At 41.9% G+C, this 18,424-nt stretch overlaps 1 protein-coding gene across 2 annotated transcripts in view; it reads right to left on the bottom strand.

Annotated features, from left to right (window-relative positions):
* Positions 1-18,424, bottom strand: part of YWHAE (tyrosine 3-monooxygenase/tryptophan 5-monooxygenase activation protein epsilon) — a 54,609-nt gene that overhangs the window by 14,817 nt on the left and 21,368 nt on the right. The window lies entirely within an intron of this gene.

Here is an 18,424-nt window from a genome sequence, read left to right as displayed (position 1 = left end):
AAAAAGGGAACTAGGGAGACACCTGCCCATTTCCTAGTACAAATAATTGAGCTGGCAGTTTAGATAAAAATTAAAAAGTTATAGGCTCTAGGGGCGCCAGGGGTGGTGCAGTCAGTTCAGTGTCCGACTCTTGGTTTCGGTTCAGGTTGTGATCTCAGGGTGGAAGGGCGAAGCCCTGCGCTCAGCAGGGAGTCTGCTTGTGTTTCTCTTTCCCTCTCCTTCTGCCCCTCACCCCCGCCCCACCACTCTCTAAAATAAATCTTAAAAAAAAAAAAGTTATAGGCTCTAAAATATATTTTCTTACAAATAAATTATTTCCCAAGTAAATACAAATAAACTGTATTTCAAAGTCATGGGAGGAAAGAACATTCATATAGCAAACATAACATTTGAGCATCTGGTTAATCACAAACACAAACCAAACTTATCTTTGGATGTTTCCACCCTTCCTCCTTTAGAAGGACACTGTCCACCTCATATGAATTCAATTAACTAGCAAAACTTCTAATGGTTCCTATTTGTTACCACTAGGTGGCGACCAAAGAAAGGGGCCCAGATAAATCTTAGAGGAGATCCCCAAGTAAAGGAAAAAATAGGTAACACAATGCACATGAGGGGCCCCTAGATGGCTCAGTCAGTTAAGCATCTGACTCTTGATCTCAGCTCAGGTCTTGATTTCAGGGCCACGAGTTCAAGCCCTACTTAAAACAAGGGGCACCTGGGTGGCTCAGTCAGTTAAGCGTCCGACTTGATTTCGGCTCAGGTCCTGATCTCAGGGTTGTGAGATCAAGGCCTCTCCCTCTAGCCCTTCCCATTGCGTACATGCTCTCTCTCTACTCTAATAAATAAATAAATCTTTAAAAAAATAGAACAACGCATGTGAATGCAGAGGAAGAACCAAAAACAGCTCAATGAACACTAACCTAATAAATATATTAATGAAAACTATGCCTTTAGAAAAGACTAAACGCCATATTACCATATGCATAGCTCTCCAACTTCACTGATTCAGAATCTTTGGTCCTAAGACCCAAGAATCTGCATTTTAACAAGCACCCTTAGCTTACATTAACACTAAACATAAGGAATACCTTAAGGTACAATGCAGATGGTAACTTTATGAAACACTGCTTAATAGCTAAATTATGTGTCATCCCAGGGAAATACGTTTAAAAACATTATCCTTTCAGGAATATCAGGAAATTAATAGAAACATTAAGATGGTAAGGTCTTTGGAAAACAGTTTGTAGTTCTTATACAGTTAGAACACCTTAAGACTCGGCAATTACACTACTAGGTATTACCCAAGAGAAATGAAAACGTATCTTCACAAAGACTTTTTACATAAATATTCATTCACAGCAACTTTATTCAAAATAGAGAAGATGAAAACAACCCCAAAGTCCATGTATACAATGGAATACTATTCAAGAACAAAAAATAAACCATGGATATGAGTAACAACACGGATGTACAAAATCATGCTAATTGAAAAAGGACAAAAAAAACCTGTCTAATTCATTTTAAGTTCTAGAAAATGCAAAACTATAAAGATAACAAAGTGGTTACCAAAGTATGGGGGTGAAGTGAGGAGAGCTTGTGTGCAAAGGAAATTTGGGGAGTAAGAATTCTACTGTGGTGGTTATACAACTGAATAGATTTATCAAAACACTGAACAGATTTATCGGAACATTGAACTGTACAGCTTAATCCTTGAATAACACAGGAGAGCAGAGGGGGCAGACCTACCAAGCAGTCACAGTCAGAAATCCAAGTATATCTTTTGACTCCCCAAAAACTTTACTAATAGTCTACTGTTGATGAGAAGCCTTGCTGATAATTAACACATATTTCTGTGTATTATATGTATTATATACTGTATTCTGCAATAAAGCAAACTAAAGGAAAGAAAATGTTATAAAGAAATTGTAAGAGAAAAAATGTATTCACTGGGGGAAAAAAAAAAATCCGAAAAATCCGCCACGTAAGTGAACTGACACAGTTCAAACCCATGTTGTTAAAGACTTGTCAACTGTACACGTAAAAGAGATCTATTTTATCGTATCCAAATACTTTAATAAGGCATATTTTTAAAATGTAATTCTGGAACATTAAAGAAAAATATTAGGGGGCACCTGGGTGGCTCAATCACTAAGCGTCTGCCTTCGGCTCAGGTTATGATCTCAAGGTCCTGGGATCGAGCCCCGCGTCAGGCTCCCTGCTCAGCAGGAGGCCTGCTTCTCCCTCTCCCACTGCCCCCGTTTGTGTTCCCTCTCTCACTGTCAAATAAATAAATCTCTAAAAAATATATATATATATATTAGGAAGTACAGTAGTAAGACCATTAATTCATTTGTGGAAGCCTGGCATTCATTTGAAACATCTTTTTAAAATTCTAGTCATGAAGGGGCACCTCGGTGGCGCAGTTGGTTAAGCAACTGCCTTCAGCTCAGGTCATGAGATCCTGGGGTCCTGGGATCGAGCCCCACATCGGGCTCCTTGCTCAGCTGGGAGCCTGCTTCTCCCTCTCTCTGCTATTCCACCTTCTTGTGCTCTCTGTCAAATAAAATCTTTAAAAAAAAAAGTAGTATAGTCATGGGAAAAAAAGGTAAATTCAGGGGCAGTGGAGTCAGAGGGTAATTTCAAGCTCACTTGCATACTAGTTTTTTTTTTTTTCCAAAAACTAACAAATTAAACATGCCTCTGAAGTGAACCAGTAATTCGCTTTTCTAAATTGGCCCCAACAAAGCAATTTAAAAAGTAACCTAGCTACACCAAAAAGACCACTAATCCTTTTAAACTGTAGGACTCTACATCATTATATATGAAAAAAACTATACACAAATATCTAATACCACACCAAAAATTTAACAGTATGTCTCTGGGTACTATTCCAAAATAGTAATTTACATTTCCTTCACTTTTCTATGCTTTAAAATTTTTCAACATTTTTTAAAGAGGTTTATTTATTTGACAGAGCTAGCACAAACAGGCAGCAAAAGCAGGCTCCCCGCAGAGCAGGGAGCCCAATGTGGGGCTCGATCCCAGGACCCTGGGATCATGACCTGAGCCGAAGGCAGACACATCATGACTGAGCCACCCAGGCGCCCCAAAATTTCTCAACATTTCAACAATATTTTTACAGTAAGGGGGTAAGAAAGGGGAAAAATATATTTAAAGCACTCAATGATATTCTATCCCAGATTCAATTAAATATAACATTCTCTTCATTTAGAAAGCCAAAAACAAGGCAAGAAAGACTATGGTACAACTACAGAAGCAGTAGTTGTCCAGTTTTAGTAAGAAACAGCTTTATTGATCATTCACATATACAATTCACGCATTTAAAATGTACAATTTAGTGGTAGTTTTAGTATATTCACAAAGTTGTACAACCATTACCACAACCAATTTTAGAATGTTTTCATCACTTGAAAAAGAAACGCTCCACACCCATTAGCAGTCACTTCCCACCTACCCCCAATTCCCTCAATCCTAGTAACCACCTACTTTAATCTCTATGGATTTACCATTCTGGACATTCCATATAAATGGAACCATATACAGGAATACCTTGTTTTATTATGCTTCACAGAATGTTTTTTTTACAAACTGAACGTTTGTGGCAACCCTGTGTGAAGGAAGTCTATCGGTATCTGATTTCCAACAGCATTTGTTCATGTTTCTGTGTCACAATAATTCTCTCAATATTTCAAACTTTTTCATTATTATATTTATTATGGTGATCTGTGACCAGTTATCTCTGATGTTACTATTCTAATTGTTTTGGGGCACCACAAACCACACCCATAAGATGGCAAACTTAATCGATAAATGTGTTCTGACGGTTCCACTGACCTGCCTGCCATTCAGTGCCATGTCATGTCTCCCCACCCTCCACCATCTCTCCCCCTCTCTCCTCAGGCCTCCCTATTCTCTGAGACACTACAATACTGAAATTAGGTCAATTAATAACCCTAAAATGGCCCCTAAGTCAAGTGAAAGGAAGAGTCACACATCTCTCACTATAAATCAAAAGCTAGCAATGATTAAGCTTAGTAAGGAAGGCATGCTGAAAGCTGAGACAAGCCAAAAGCTAGGCCTCTTACGCCAAACAATCTTCCAAGTTGTGAATACAAAGTAAAGGTTCTTGAAGGAAATGAAAAGTGCTTTACCAGTTAACATTGGAATAGAAGCAAAACAGCCCTATCAGTGATAGTTTCGGAGAAAGTTTTAGTGGTCTGGACAGAAGATCACACAAGCCACAACATTCCCTTAAGCCAAACCTAATCCAGAGCAAGGCCCCAACTTTCTTCTATTATATGAAGGTTGAGAGAGGTGAGGAAGCTGCAGAAGAAAAGCTGCAGGACAGCAGAGGTTGGTTCGGTTCATGAGGTTTAAGGGAAGTAGTCATCTCCATAACAAGGTCAAACATGTAGAAGCTACAGCAAGTTATTCAAAAGATCTAGCTAACATCATTAACGAAGGTGGTTACACTAAACAAAAGATTCTCAGTGTAGAGGAAACAGCCTTATCTAAGACTTTCACAGCTAAAGAGAAGTCAAAGCCTGGCTTCACAATTTCAAAGGACAGGCTGACTCTCTTGTTAGATAGGAGCTAATGCAGCTGGTGAATTTAAGTTGAAGACAATGTTCATTGACCATATTCTGAAAATCCTAGGCCCTTAAGAATTATACTAAATCCAGGGTGCCTGGGTGGCTCAGCTGGTTAAGCGACTGCCTTCAGCTCATCAGGTCATGATCTTGGAGTACCGGGATCAAGTCCCATGTCGGGCTCCCTGCTCAGCAGGGAGTCTGCTTCTCCCTCTGACCCTACCTCCTCTTGGGCTCTCTCAAATAAATAAATAAAGTCTTTAAAAAAAAAAAAAAAGAATTATGCTAAATCCAGTGTCTGGCTGGTTCAGTCTGTAGAGTATGGAACTCTTGATCTCAGGGTTGTGAGTTCGAGCCCCAAGCTGGATGTAGAGATTACTTAAAATTACAATCTTAAGAGGCGCCTGGGTGGCTCAGTCGTTGGGCGTCTGCCTTCGGCTCAGGTCATGGCCCCAGGGTCCTGGGATCGAGCCCCACCATCCGGCTCCCTGCTCCGCGGGAAGCCTGCTTCTCACTCTCCCACTCCCCCTGCTTGTGTTCCCTCTCTTGCTGTGTCTGTCAAATAAACAGAAATCTTAAAAAAATATATATATATTAAAAACCAGAAAAAACAAGTAGTCTAAATCTACTCTGCCTGTGCTGTTTAAGGGAACAAAGCCTGGATGACAGCACATCTGTTTACAACATGGTTTACTGAGTGTTTTTTAAGATTTATTTATTGGGGGGGAGGGGCAGAGGGAGAGAGGGAATCCCAAGCAGACTCCCTACCAAGTGGGGAGCCCAACATGGGGCTCAATCCGGTAACTGTGAGATCATGACCAGAGACTAAACCAAGAGTCAGTCGGCTTAACCGATTAAGCCACCCAGGCACCCTAGTTTACTCAAAGTTTTTTAAGCCCACTGTTGAGACATACTGCTCAGAAAAAGATTCCTTTCAAAATATTACTGCTCAATGACAATGCACCCAGTCACCCAAGAGCTCTGATGGAGCTGGACAAGATTAATGTTTTCACATGCCTGCTAACACAACATCCATTCTGCATTCTAAAGATAAAGGAGTAATTTCAACTTTAAATATGATTTAAGAAATACATTTGAGGGGGTGCCTGGCTGGCTCAGTCAGTAGAGCACGCAACTCTTGATCTTGGGGTCATGAGTTCAAGCCCCACGTTGGGTGTACAGCTTACTAAGGAAAGGAGGGAGGGGAAGAAAAAATTTCGTAAGGCTACAGCTGCCATAGTCATTCCTCTGATGGATCCAGGTAAAATAAACTGAAAAGCTTCTGGAAAGGAATCATCATTCTTGATGCCGTTAAGAACATTCATGACTGGGCGCCTGGGTGGCTCAGTTGGTTAAGCGACTGCCTTCGGCTCAGGTCATGATCCCCTGGAGTCCCGGGATCGAGTCCCGCATCGGGCTCCCTGCTCGGCAGGGAGTCTGCTTCTCCCTCTGACCCTCCCCCCTCTCATGTGCTTTCTCTCATTCTCTCTCTCTCAAATAAATAAATAAAATCTTTAAAAAAAAAAAAAAAAGAACATTCATGACTGATGGGAGGTCAATATACCAGCATTAACAGGAGTCTGGAAGAAGTTGATTCCAATCCTCATGGATGACTCTGAGGGGGTTCTAGACTTCAGTGGAGGAAGTTAACTTCAGATGTGGTAGAAATAGCAAAAGAACTAGAATTAGAAGTGGACCTAACCTGGGGCACCTGACTGGCTCAGTCAGTACAGCATGAGGCTCTTGATCTCGGGTCATGAGTTTGAGACCCATGTGGGGTGTAGACATTACATAAACAAACTTTTAAAAAGTGGACCTAATCAAAACCAAAATGAGATATATCACCTGTCAGAATGGCTAGTATCAAAAAGACAAGAAATAGGGCACCTGGGTGGCTCAGTTCTTGAGCATCTGCCTTCGGCTCAGGTCATGATCCCAGAGTCCTGGGATCAAGCCCTGCATCGAGCTCCCTGCTCCATGGGAAGCCTGCTTCTCTTTCTCCCATTCCCCCCGCTTGTTCCCTCTCTCGCTGTGTCTCTGTCAAGTAAATAAAATCTTAAAAAAAAAAAAAAAGAAAGAAGTGTTGGTAAGCATGTGGAGAAAAAAGAACCCTAAAGTACCTTTGGTGGGAAGGTAAACTGGTGTAGCCACTGTGGAAAAACAGTACGGAGATTCCTCAAAAAATTAAAAACAAAAATACCATATGATCCAATAATTCCACTACTATTTACTCAAAGAAAATGAAAACACTAATTTGAAAAGATATATGCACCTCTGTTTATCGCAGTATTATTTACAACAACCAAGATAGAGAAGCAACTTAAGTGTCCCATCGGTAGATGGATAAAGATACGTGTGTAGGGGCGCCTGGGTGGCTCAGTCGTTAAGCGTCTGCCTTCGGCTCAGGTCATGATCCCGGAGTCCTGGGATCGAGCCCTGCATCGGGCTCCCTGCTGAGCAGGAAGCCTGCTTCTCCCTCTCCCACTCCCCCTGCTTGTGTTCCTTCTCTCACTGTGTCTCTATCAAATAAATAAAATCTTAAAAAAAAAAAAAGATACGTGTGTATAAACGCACGCACACACACACATATATCCCTATAATGGAATATTACTCAGCCATAAGAAAGAATGAAATACATGAATGGACATAAAGGGTATTGTGCTAAGTGAAATAAGACAGAAAAAGACAACCATATGGTTTCACCTATATATGAAATCTGACAAACAAAATAAATGAGTGAACAAACAAAAAAGCAGAAATAGACCCATAAATACAGAGAACAAACTGGTGGTTGTCAGAGGAAAGGGAGGTAGAGGGATGGGCAAAATGGTGAAGGGGAATGGGAGGTACGGGCTTCCAGTTATGAAATGAATAAGTCACAGGGGTGAAAGGTACAACATAGGGAATATAGTCAGTGGTGCTCTAATAGTGTATGGTGGGGCACCTGGGTGGCTCAGCTGGTTAAGCGTCTGCCTTCAGCTCAGGTCATGATTCCAGGGTCCTGGGATCAAGCCCCGCATCAGGCTCCCTGCTCAGCAGAGAGTCTGCTTCTCTGTCTGCCCCCCCCCCACCAACTGAGCGAGCACTCTTGAGCTCGTGCACGCTCTCTCTCTCAAATAAATAAAATCTTTTTTTTTTTTTTAAGATTTCTTTCATTGGGGCGCCTGGGTGGCTCAGTTGGTTGGGTGACTGCCTTCGGCTCAGGTCATGGGTGAGTGCCTTCGGCTCAGGTCCTGGACTCCCGGGATCGAGTCCCGCATCGGGCTCCCTGCTCAGCAGGGAGTCTGCTTCTCCCTCTGACCCTCCCCCCTCTCATGCTTTCTCGCTCTCAAATAAATAAATAAAATCTTTAAAAAAAAAAAAGATTTCTTTTATTTATGTATGAGAGAGAGAGAGTGCGAGCGAGAGAACAAGCAGGGGGAGTAGCAGGCAGAGGGAGGAGCAGGCTCTCCACAGAGGAAGGAGCCCGATGCAGGACTCAATCCCTGATATCATGACCTGAGCCGAAGGCATATGCCCAACCGACTGCCTTCAGCTCAGGTCATGATCCTGGAGTCCCTGGATCGAGTCCCGCATCGGGCTCCCTGCTTGGCGGGGAGTCTGCTTCTCCCTCTGACCCTCCCCCCTCTCATGTGCTCTCTCTCAAATAAATAAAATCTTAAAAAAAAAAATTAAAATTAAATTTTAAAAAAGTGTTGTATGGTGACAGATGATAGCTATACTTGTGGTGAGCACAGCATAATGCATAGAGTCATTGAATTACTATGTTGTAAACCTGAAACTAAAGTTAACATTGTAAGCTGTACCTCAATAAAAAAAATAAATAACAAAATAAAATAAAGTGGACCTGAAGGTTGACTCAATTGCTTTGATCTCATGATAAAACAAATAAGAAATTAGGTTGCTTCTTATGAATGGAACTAAGAAAATGGTTTCTTGAGATGAATTTACTCAGACTTAATTAATAAAGCAGTGGCAGGGTTTAAGAAGCTCGACTCCCGGGGCGCCTGGGTGGCTCAGTTGGTTAAGCGACTGCCTTCGGCTCAGGTCATGATCCCGGAGTCCCGGGATCGAGTCCCACGTCGGGCTCCCTGCTCAGCAGGGAGTCTGCTTCTCCCTCTGACCCTCCTCCCTCTCATGCTCTCTGTCTCTCATTCTCTCTCTCGCAAATAAATAAAATCTTAAAAAAAAAAAAAAAGCAGCTCAACTCCCAATTTTGAAAGCAATTCTACCATGTGTAAAATGCCATCAAACAGCATCCCATACTATAGAGAAACTGCTCCCAAAAAGAAGTCAATCGATGCAGAAAAATTTCATTATTGGCACACCTGCCCTTACCTTCAGCAACCACCACCCTTATCAGTTAGCAGCCATCAACAGAGAGGCAAGACCTTCCACCAGCAAAAAGACTCACTGAAAACTCAGATACAGTTAGCATTTTTTAGCAATAAAGTATTTTTAATTAAGGTGTGTAATTTTTTTTAAGACAGGACACGCATACTTAACAGACTACAGTATACTGTAAAGATAACTTTTACAGGCACTGGCAAACCAAATAATTCATCTGACTCGCTTTATTACAATGTTCACTTTATTCCAGTAGTCCGGAACCAAACCCTCAGTATCACCAAGTATGCCTGTAACATGTTGTCTTGTAACTGGCTTCTTTCCCTCAGCATTTCTCTAGGTTCACCCAAAGTGCAGCACCTAACCATATACTTCATATACTACATGGATATACCACATTTTATTTATACATTTATAGTTAATGGACATTTGAGTTGAATTTTCACTTTTTGGCTATTACGAATAATGCTGCTATGAACATAAATTTATGCAAGTATGCTTTCAGGTCTCTTGCATATATACCTAGGAGTGAAACTGCAGGCATAATAACTTTTTTTTTATTACCTTATGTTAATCACCATACATTACATCCTTAGTTTTTGATGTAGCATTCCATGATTCATTGTTTGCGTGTAACACCCAGTGTTCCATGCAGAATGTGCCCTCTTTAATACCCATCACCAGGCTAACCCATCCCCCCAACATTCCTACCAACAATATAGAAAGATTCTAATTTCCCCATACTCTCACCAGTATTTGCTAGTTTCTTAGAAGGGGGGGTGGCACGCCTGGGTGGCTCAGTGGGTTAAATGTAGGCCTTGGGCTGAGGTCATGATCTCAGGATCCTGGGATCAAGCCCCGCACTGGGTCCCTGCTCAGCAGGGAGCCTGCTTTTCCCTCTTCCTCTGCTGGCTCCCACTACTTGTGCTCTCTCACGCTCTCTCAAATAAATAAATAAAATCTTTATTTTTTTTTTTAAGATTTTATTTTTTTGACAAAGAGAGAGACAGTGAGAGGGAACACAAGCAGGAGGAGTGGGAGAGGGAGAACAGGCTTCCCGCGGAGCAGGGAGCCCAATGCGGGGCTAGATCCCAGGACCCTGGGATCATGACCTGAGCCGAAGGCAGACACCTAATGACTGAGCCACCCGGGCGCCCCTAAATAAAATCTTTAAAAAAAAAAAAAAAATCACCTTAGTGCGAGTAAAGTTGTATAGATCATGATTTTTATTTCTTCGATGGCTAATGATGTTGAGCATCTTTTCATGTGTGTATTGGCCATTTGTGTGTTCTTTGGAAAATATTCAGATGTTTTGCCTTTTTAAATTTAATTATTTGAGAGAGCGGGTGTGCGCACAAGGGGGGGAGGGGTAGAGGGAGAATCACAAGCAGACTCCCCAGGGAGCTGGATGTGGGAGGATCCCAGGACCCTGAGATCATGACCTGAACCAAAACCAAGAGTCACACACTCAACCAACTGAGCCACCCAGGCACCCTGGTTTGCCAACCTTTTAACTGGCTTATTTGCATTTTTATTACTGAGTTGTAGAAGTTATTTACCTCTGTTTATTAATTAATTTATGAAGGGGAGTGCAGGGGGTGGGGAGCGAGAATCTTATGCAGGCTCCACTCCACTCCCAGCATGGAACCTGACGTAAGACTCTATCTCATGACCCCAAGATCATGACCTGAGTCAAAATCAAGAGTCTGATGCTTAACCAACTGAGCCATCCAGGCACTCCAGGAGTTATTTACTTTAACTTTTAAAACCCTAACTACTGCTAGCGTTGGTGGTATAGTGGTGAGCATAGCTGCCTTCCTAACTACTCCTCTTAGCCCCGCATCTTCAGGAATTTCTCCATTCCTGAAGGTAGTAGATGATTAAGGGAGAGAGTAGTAGCATTAGTCAGAAAAGGAAAGCACTTCCTACTAGCCCCTAGGAGTTCTATACCAATGCTTTGTACCAATTTGCACAAATTATGTCTATAATGAAGCTCTCAGGAGAACCTTGGTGTCATCCTTACCCTTTTAACATCAGCAACAGAAACATGATCCTAACTATAATGTATCCCAAAACTTTATGTGAAAGCTCAGATTTACCCAAAACTGGGCATACCCTCAAAACCACCATCAGCAGAGAATTAACACAATTATATTCACATAAAATTCTCAACATAACTAGTATTTCATAAAATCTTTTCTTAAAGATTTTATTTATTTATTTGACACAGAGAGAGAGAGCACAAGCAGGGGGAGCAGCAGGCAAAGGGAGAAGCAGGCTCCCCGCTGAGTAAGAAGCCCAATGCAGGGCTCGATCCCAGGACCCTGGGATCATGACCCGAGCCAAAGGCAGACACTTAACTGACTGAACCATCCAGGCACCCCTCATAAAATCTTCTTTGCAACAACTATTTTATCAATGTGATCTAAGCATTTCTGGGATGGAGGATGGCTGTCAAATCTGTTTGCAACAGGTATGATCATAACTAATGAACTAGCGAATGGAGAGTCAATGACTACAACATGTGGATGCACAGGCAGTTTGGTACATAATGTCTGGGCAATAAAAGTTTGGGGACTTCCAATTAGTTTGGGGACAATGGGTACCTGAATGAAAATCACCAGTTACAAAAACTCTGAAATTTGTAATATCCACAACTGAAAAGGCATCTTTTTTTTTTTTTTTAATTTTATTTATTTATTAGAGAGGGAGGGAGAGAGAAACAGCATGAGAAGGGAGAGGGTCAGAGGGAGAAGCAGGCTCTCCGCTGAGCCAGGAGCCCGATGAGGGGCTCGATCCCAGGACTCCGGGATCATGACCCGAGCCGAAGGCAGTCGCCCAACCAACTGAGCCACCCAGGCGCCCCAACTGAAAAGGCATCTTAATCAAACATACTAATAAGCCTGTTTGGTTCCAGGTCATTTCCCCTTTACTGTGTAACAGCCTAGTTAGACATCCATTACATTAAACGAGCTTGCCTCTATTCATTACTGGACTATCCTGCCAGAAGGAGAGTCCCATTATTTTTCATCCTGACCTTAATTTAGCTTTGGTTCTTGGTTTTGCTCTTTGAAGTGTTTGTGTAAATATATTCATTCAATAAACTCATTCACAAATAAAACATCATGCCAGGCACTGTTCCAAATACTTTGCATGAATTAACACATTTAATCTTCTCAATAAAGCTTTGAAGTAGGTAGCAGTATTATCCCCATTTTATGAGGAAACTGAAAAATATGGAGGTTAAACTTGTTCAAAATCACAAATTCAGTAGATTACAAACCCAGACAATCTGACCCCAGAGCTGTACTGTGATTTAATCATATTACCTCAAATTTGAATATTTATTTGAATTCATCTGAATAGGGATCTTGCTCTTTTTTTTCCATTAAAAGTATGATTGACAGGATCCTTTCCTTTGCTTTTATTAAGATTTATTTATTTTTTAGAGAGAGGGAGCACACATGCAAGCAGGGGGAGGAGCAGAGGAAGAGGATCTCAAGCAGACTCCCCACTGAGCGAGGTGCCCGCCATGGGGCTCCATCTCAGGACCCTGAGATCTGACCTGAGCCAAAACCAAGAGTCGGGATGCTCAACCAACTGAGCCACCCATCCAGGCGCCCCAGGATCCTCTGATTTTCTAAGAACAGATGCAATAAATGCTTGCAATGACAAGAGACACAAGCTTAATACATTAAAACGTGGTCTGTTCCCATTTAAAACACATCTTTTTCCACCAAGTTAACCCTCCAGAATAATTATCTCCAAAAACCTTAATGTCAATGCCTAGTAGGACAGATACTCCCATGCCAATAGTATTTCTACATCAACATCCCAGTAAACACCATTGTCCCAAAACTGTCCCTGACAGCTGGTAAAGCAAGTCTCTGTTGAGATTCAAGAGTCTTATAATCTTATAAAGTACAAATCTGCAAGGGGGTGTGTTTCCACCTATTAGACTGACTACAAGTTACCACAAAGCCTAATTCTACAGTTCCTAATGAGACCCAGGGTCAGGATGGAAGCAAACTGTTCAGAATCAGTCATGGGAAAAGAAGCAGGCACTGTACTGGCTGACAGAATTAATGTACCTTGTACTCAAGAAGCATCCAGGGTTGTAACCGTAATCACTCCCAACATAGATAAAACATTGCCAGCTGTTACAAAACATAATCCTGACTTCAAAGACAAAAAAAATTTAAACCTGAATAACTTGCCTTGTCAAGCCACATAGCTAGTTAAGTGGTAAAACCAGAATTCGAACCCAGACAATCTAACTTAAATGCCTGAACTCTTAACCACTACATTCAACTAACTTTCCAAGTGCTCAAAGAAACAAATTCTTAAGTCCTAGAACACTGAAAGTAATCACCCCAAGAGAAGAAAAGGGCCAGAACATCAGACATGGCCTTAAAAAGGTTCTATCACTCAAAGTTCTGGAGAGATCTTTGGTTTGCTTTATGTAAAGGTCAATCAGTTGGCCAATGACCCTTCCTCTGCCTGGGAAACTATTCATCCCTCTGAATAAAACTCAAACATCTTTGGGCGCCTGGGTGGCTCAGTCGGTTAAGCGACTGCCTTCGGCTCAGGTTATGATCCTGGAGTCCCTGGATTGAGTCCCGCATCGGGCTCCCTGCTCGGCGAGGAGCCTGCTTCTCCCTCTAACCCTCCCCCCTCTCATGTACTCTCTCTCTCATTCTCGCTCTCTCAAATAAATAAATCTTTAAAAAAAAAAACCACTCAAACATCTTTTCTGTAAAGCCTTCCTGTACTTTTCAATCCATGTTCGTATTTCTCTGTACTGAGGATCGGTGTTTTTCTCCCATCAAATATTACCTTCCTAAGAAAAATTAATCACCTTCTTAAAAGGGCATAAACTGCGTCTTCATCTGTATATTCCCAGAAGAGCACCGTTATCTAATGCCACAAAAGACACACGAACATTTGATGAAAGAATAAAAATGGTAAGACAAAGTATGTTAAATAAAAAGAATGACAAATATATTCTGGTGGCCCTGACTGAATAGGTCAGAGGTAAATGAATCTTTAAGGATTCCCTCTTTAGGTAGGACCAGAGAGTCTAAAGTCCTTTCTCAGCAGTTTCAATAGCCATTTTTTCCCGTACCTAGTATTTTTTTTTAAGATTTTATTTATCTGAGAGAGAGAGAGATAGCGAGAGCAGGAACACAAGCAGGAGGAGTGGGAGAGGGAAAAGCAGGCTCCCCGCCAAGCAGGGAGCCCTATGCGGGACTTGATCCCAGAACCCTGGGATCATGACCCAAGCCGAAGGCAGACACTTAACGACTGAGCCACCCAGGTGCCCATTTCCCGCACTTAGTATTATTTAGCAGAAAATTTAGTTGTATTTGTCCCTGAGGAAGTCCTCTGAGACCCAAAGTATCATCCTGAAGGTCTGACGTCTGTTCTTTAAATATATAAAGGGGAATTTAATATAGTGTCCTACGTTAGCACACTTTGGTCAAGTGCCTATACATTCAAATAATATTCCCAATTAACAAGGCGCCTGGGTGGCTCAGTCAGTTAACCATCTGACTTGATTTTGGATCAGGTCATGGTCTCAGCATTGTGGGATGGAGCCCTGGGCACTGAGGCTGAGATTCTCTTTCTCCTCCCTCTCCCCCACCAGCTCTGTAAAAACAACAATAATAATTAACAAGACAAGTATCTACAGGGATCTGACCTTGAATCCTACCTATACACCAAAGGACTAAAGGTTTTACCACCATTTCATAATTTACAAGAGTCAAGGGCGCCTGGGTGGCTCAGTTGGTTAAGTGACTGCCTTCGGCTCAGGTCATGATCCTGGAGTCCTGGGATCGAGTCCCGCATCGGGCTCCCTGCTCAGCGGGGAGTCTGCTTCTCCCTCTGACCCTCCCCCATCTCATGCTCTCTCTCTCATTCTCTCTCTCTCAAATAAATAAATAAAATCTTAAAAAAAAAAAATGTTTACAAGAGTCAAAGCATTTGGGGATATTCTGAGAACCTGGGCTAGAAGCCTTACCAATTCCTCTGCTATAGATTATCAAGAAAAGGCAGGCAGAAGTAGTAGGGCTGTACTTTGTCTTTTATGCAGAAAAGTGACTGGTTGGTGTAAAAATGGGGGGTGGGTGGGAAATAGGCCCATCAAAGCAATCTATAGCAGAGGATTAAAAAATGCCACTTTTCCCAATCAAAAACCTCTAGGGTTCATTTAGACCAAGGGAGTGAAGGAAAAATCCTAGCTCTTTCCTTTTCTATTTAAAAGACTAAGAACGCAAACTGGTGTGGCCACTGTGGAAAACAGTATGGAGGTTCCTCAAAAAGAGTTAAAAATAGGGGTGCCTGGGTGCCTCAGTTGGTTAAGCAGCTACCTTCAGCTCAGGTCATGATCTCAGGGTCCTGAGATAGAGCCCCACTTGGGCTCCCTGCTCAGTGGGTAGTCTGCTTCTCCCTCTGCTGTTCCCCCTGCTTGTACTCTCACTCATGATCTCTCTCTCTCAAAAAAAAAAAAAAGTTCTAAAAATAGTTTTAAAAATAGAACTCCAATCCACCAATCACACTACTAGGTATTTAACCAAAGAATACAAAAATAGCAATTCAAAGGGATACCTGCACCCCGATGTTTATAGCAGCATTATTTACAACAGCCAAATCATGGAAACAGCCCATGTCCATCAACTGATGAATGATAAGATGTGGTATATATACACAATGAAATAATACTCAGCCATAAAAAAGAATGAAATCTTGCTATTTCCAACATAGATGGAGCTAGAGAATATTATGCCAAGCAAAATAAGTCAGAGATAGGGCGCCTGGGTGGCTCAGTCATTGAGCGTCTGCCTTCGGCTCAGGTCATGATCCCAAGATCCTGGGATCGAGCCCCGCATCGGGCTCCCTGCTCAGTGGGAAGCCTGCTTCTCCCTCTCCCACTCCCTCTGCTTGTGTTCCCTCTCTCGCTGTGTCTCTCTCTGTCAAATAAATAAATAAAATCTTAAAAAAAAAAAAAAAGTTAAGACAGAGACGCCTGGGTGGCTCAGTCGCTTCATCATCAGACTCTTTGATTTTGGCTCGGGTCATGATCTTAGGGTCCTGGGATCAAGCCCCACATCGACTCTGCGCTTGGCATGAAGTCTGTTTGGGATTCTCTCTCTCCCTATCTGCCCTTCCTCCCCCAGCAAGTGCGTGTTCACTTTCTCTCAAATAAAATCTTGGGGGGGCTTTATTGCTCAGTTGGTTAAGCCAACTGACTCCTAGTTTCAGCTCAGGGCATTATTTTGGGGTCCTGGGATCAAGGCCCTCATCAGGCTATACACCCTGCAGGGAGTCTGCTTGGGATTCTCTCTCTCCCTCTGCCCTTCTCCCCTGCTCGCTCACTCTCTAAAATATCTTTAAGGGAAATAAAGACCTTTAAAAAAAGTAAAAATGGTTAAATTTTGTTGTGTATTTTAACACAATTAAAAAAATAAACTAAGATGAATTAATTAAGTAGCTATGTTCCAAACTCTAGTCCCCTTTTCGGTGAAAAGTAACTTGGATGACAACATGATGACGACAGTGGAATCTTCAGTTGACTGGAGACTGTTGAAAAGAAACTCCTCCAAAGACTGGCTTGCATGAAGGCAAGTTTCCCAAATCACTATGTCAAATGGAAAGAATGCAAAGCAATCTTAGGGATGACGCAGAACTATCATGGAGGGCGGGGGTCAAGAAAAAAGCAAGATACCTCTGTAAATTGTAAAACTGTACAATTCACCTTGGTATAATTATAAAAATCACCTGAGTAAAAATCTCTCTAGACTAATTATTAGTTCTCAGGCCTGGCTGTTTGAAATTGTTTGAGATATACCAGAATATATTTTATATGCATATACCAATAGAGAAGTCTTTACCCCGAGATAAATTTTCTATGAAGAATACTTCTACCAAAAAAAGGAGAATCTACTGTACAATTATAAGTGGCAGTCTAAGACCTATACATCCCAATAAAATGCCACCATCTTGAGTTTTCCTTTATCACATGAGGACTATTAATTACCACACAGATACTTCACAAATAACTAAAAATCTAAAAACAAGGACAAATACAATAGAGACTTACCATCACAGAAATCTGCACTAGAACAGAACAGCAAGGAAGAGAAAAAACATCTTCCAGCATTTTCCCAGCTGCTGCAAAAAGGTATTTTATCCTTTGATGATAAAAAAGAGGTGAACTTAGAAGGAGTGTCAATAGCTTAAATTTAGCAATGTTCCCATCTTATGATTATCAGAGATACTGTTAACAATGAGAGCAGAGATCCCTGCATTAAGATGAATGTCTCTTGAGGGGCGCCTGGGTGGCTCAGTCGTTAAGCGTCTGCCTTCGGCTCAGGTCATGATCCCAGGGTCCTGGGATTGAGCCCCACATCGGGCTCCCTGCTCCGCGGGAAGCCTGCTTCTCCCTCTCCCCCCCCTCCCCGCTTGTGTTCCCTCTCTCGCTGTGTCTCTGTCAAATAAATAAATAAAATCTTATAAAAAAAAAAAAGATGAATGTCTCTTACACCATATGTAGAAAAAATATTTGTGTCTTCTGGGCTAAAAAGGGAGTAAGTACAGCAGCAAAGGAAAACCTGATGTCTGCATGGGGGGTGGAGGGGTGGGGGAGTCCCAAATGAATAAAAAACATAAACCCAGACCTGTGCCAGAAATAAATTGGGAGAAGTGCTAGATTGAGGGCCAAATGGAGAACGAAAAGACCTAAAGATAAAAGAGCTCTGGCTGGCCGGAACTTTAATGTGATGAATGTCTCCTTTAAAATATCAGTACGTAGTTCTAAGAGACGCAGTTTAGAAATTAAGGAATAAAAAGAAGGAACTCCACCAGAGAATTAGTCTACACAGAGAAGTTAAGTGTCATTCCCCTTTACGATTCATTCATGTTCTGAGGTAGCCATGGAAGTGAAGTGTCCTTCATATGGCATGCACGTATTCAAGCTAACAGTCAAAGGACAATTTTCATCTTCAAAGAAGCTAGCACATAATTTTATTTTTTTAAAAGGATGCATAGAACTTTTTTTTTTTTAGATTTTATTTATTTGACAGAGAGAGAGACACAGCGAGAAAGGGAACACAAGCAGTGGGAGTGAGAGAGGGAGAAGCAGGAGCCCGATGCGGGGCTCGATCCCAGGACCCTGGCATCGTGACCTGAGCCAAAGGCACATGCTTAACGACTGAGCCACCCAGGCGCCCCAAAGCTAGCACATAATTTTAAACAATCCCCTAAGATCTCTGGAAAGCCAAGTAGACTGGATATAATCTACTTAGCATCTCAAAATTGAAAACACAAAACAGACTGTAAACATGTTTTAAACCTTTTCTGAAGAATTGATAAACCCCGGGGGCAGGGAGAGGATATAACCCTAAATTGTGACTGGTAATTCTGTATTCTGAAAGGATAGGATAGGAATGCTTGGGAACCAAATT

The sequence above is a fragment of the Mirounga leonina genome, unplaced genomic scaffold, assembly GCF_011800145.1.
Source record: "Mirounga leonina isolate KUSES-001 unplaced genomic scaffold, KU_Mleo_1.0 Mir_200, whole genome shotgun sequence".
Lineage (NCBI taxonomy): Eukaryota > Metazoa > Chordata > Mammalia > Carnivora > Phocidae > Mirounga > Mirounga leonina.
The sequence above is the reverse complement of the archived record's forward strand: the minus strand, read 5'-3'. Positions and strand labels throughout refer to the sequence as shown.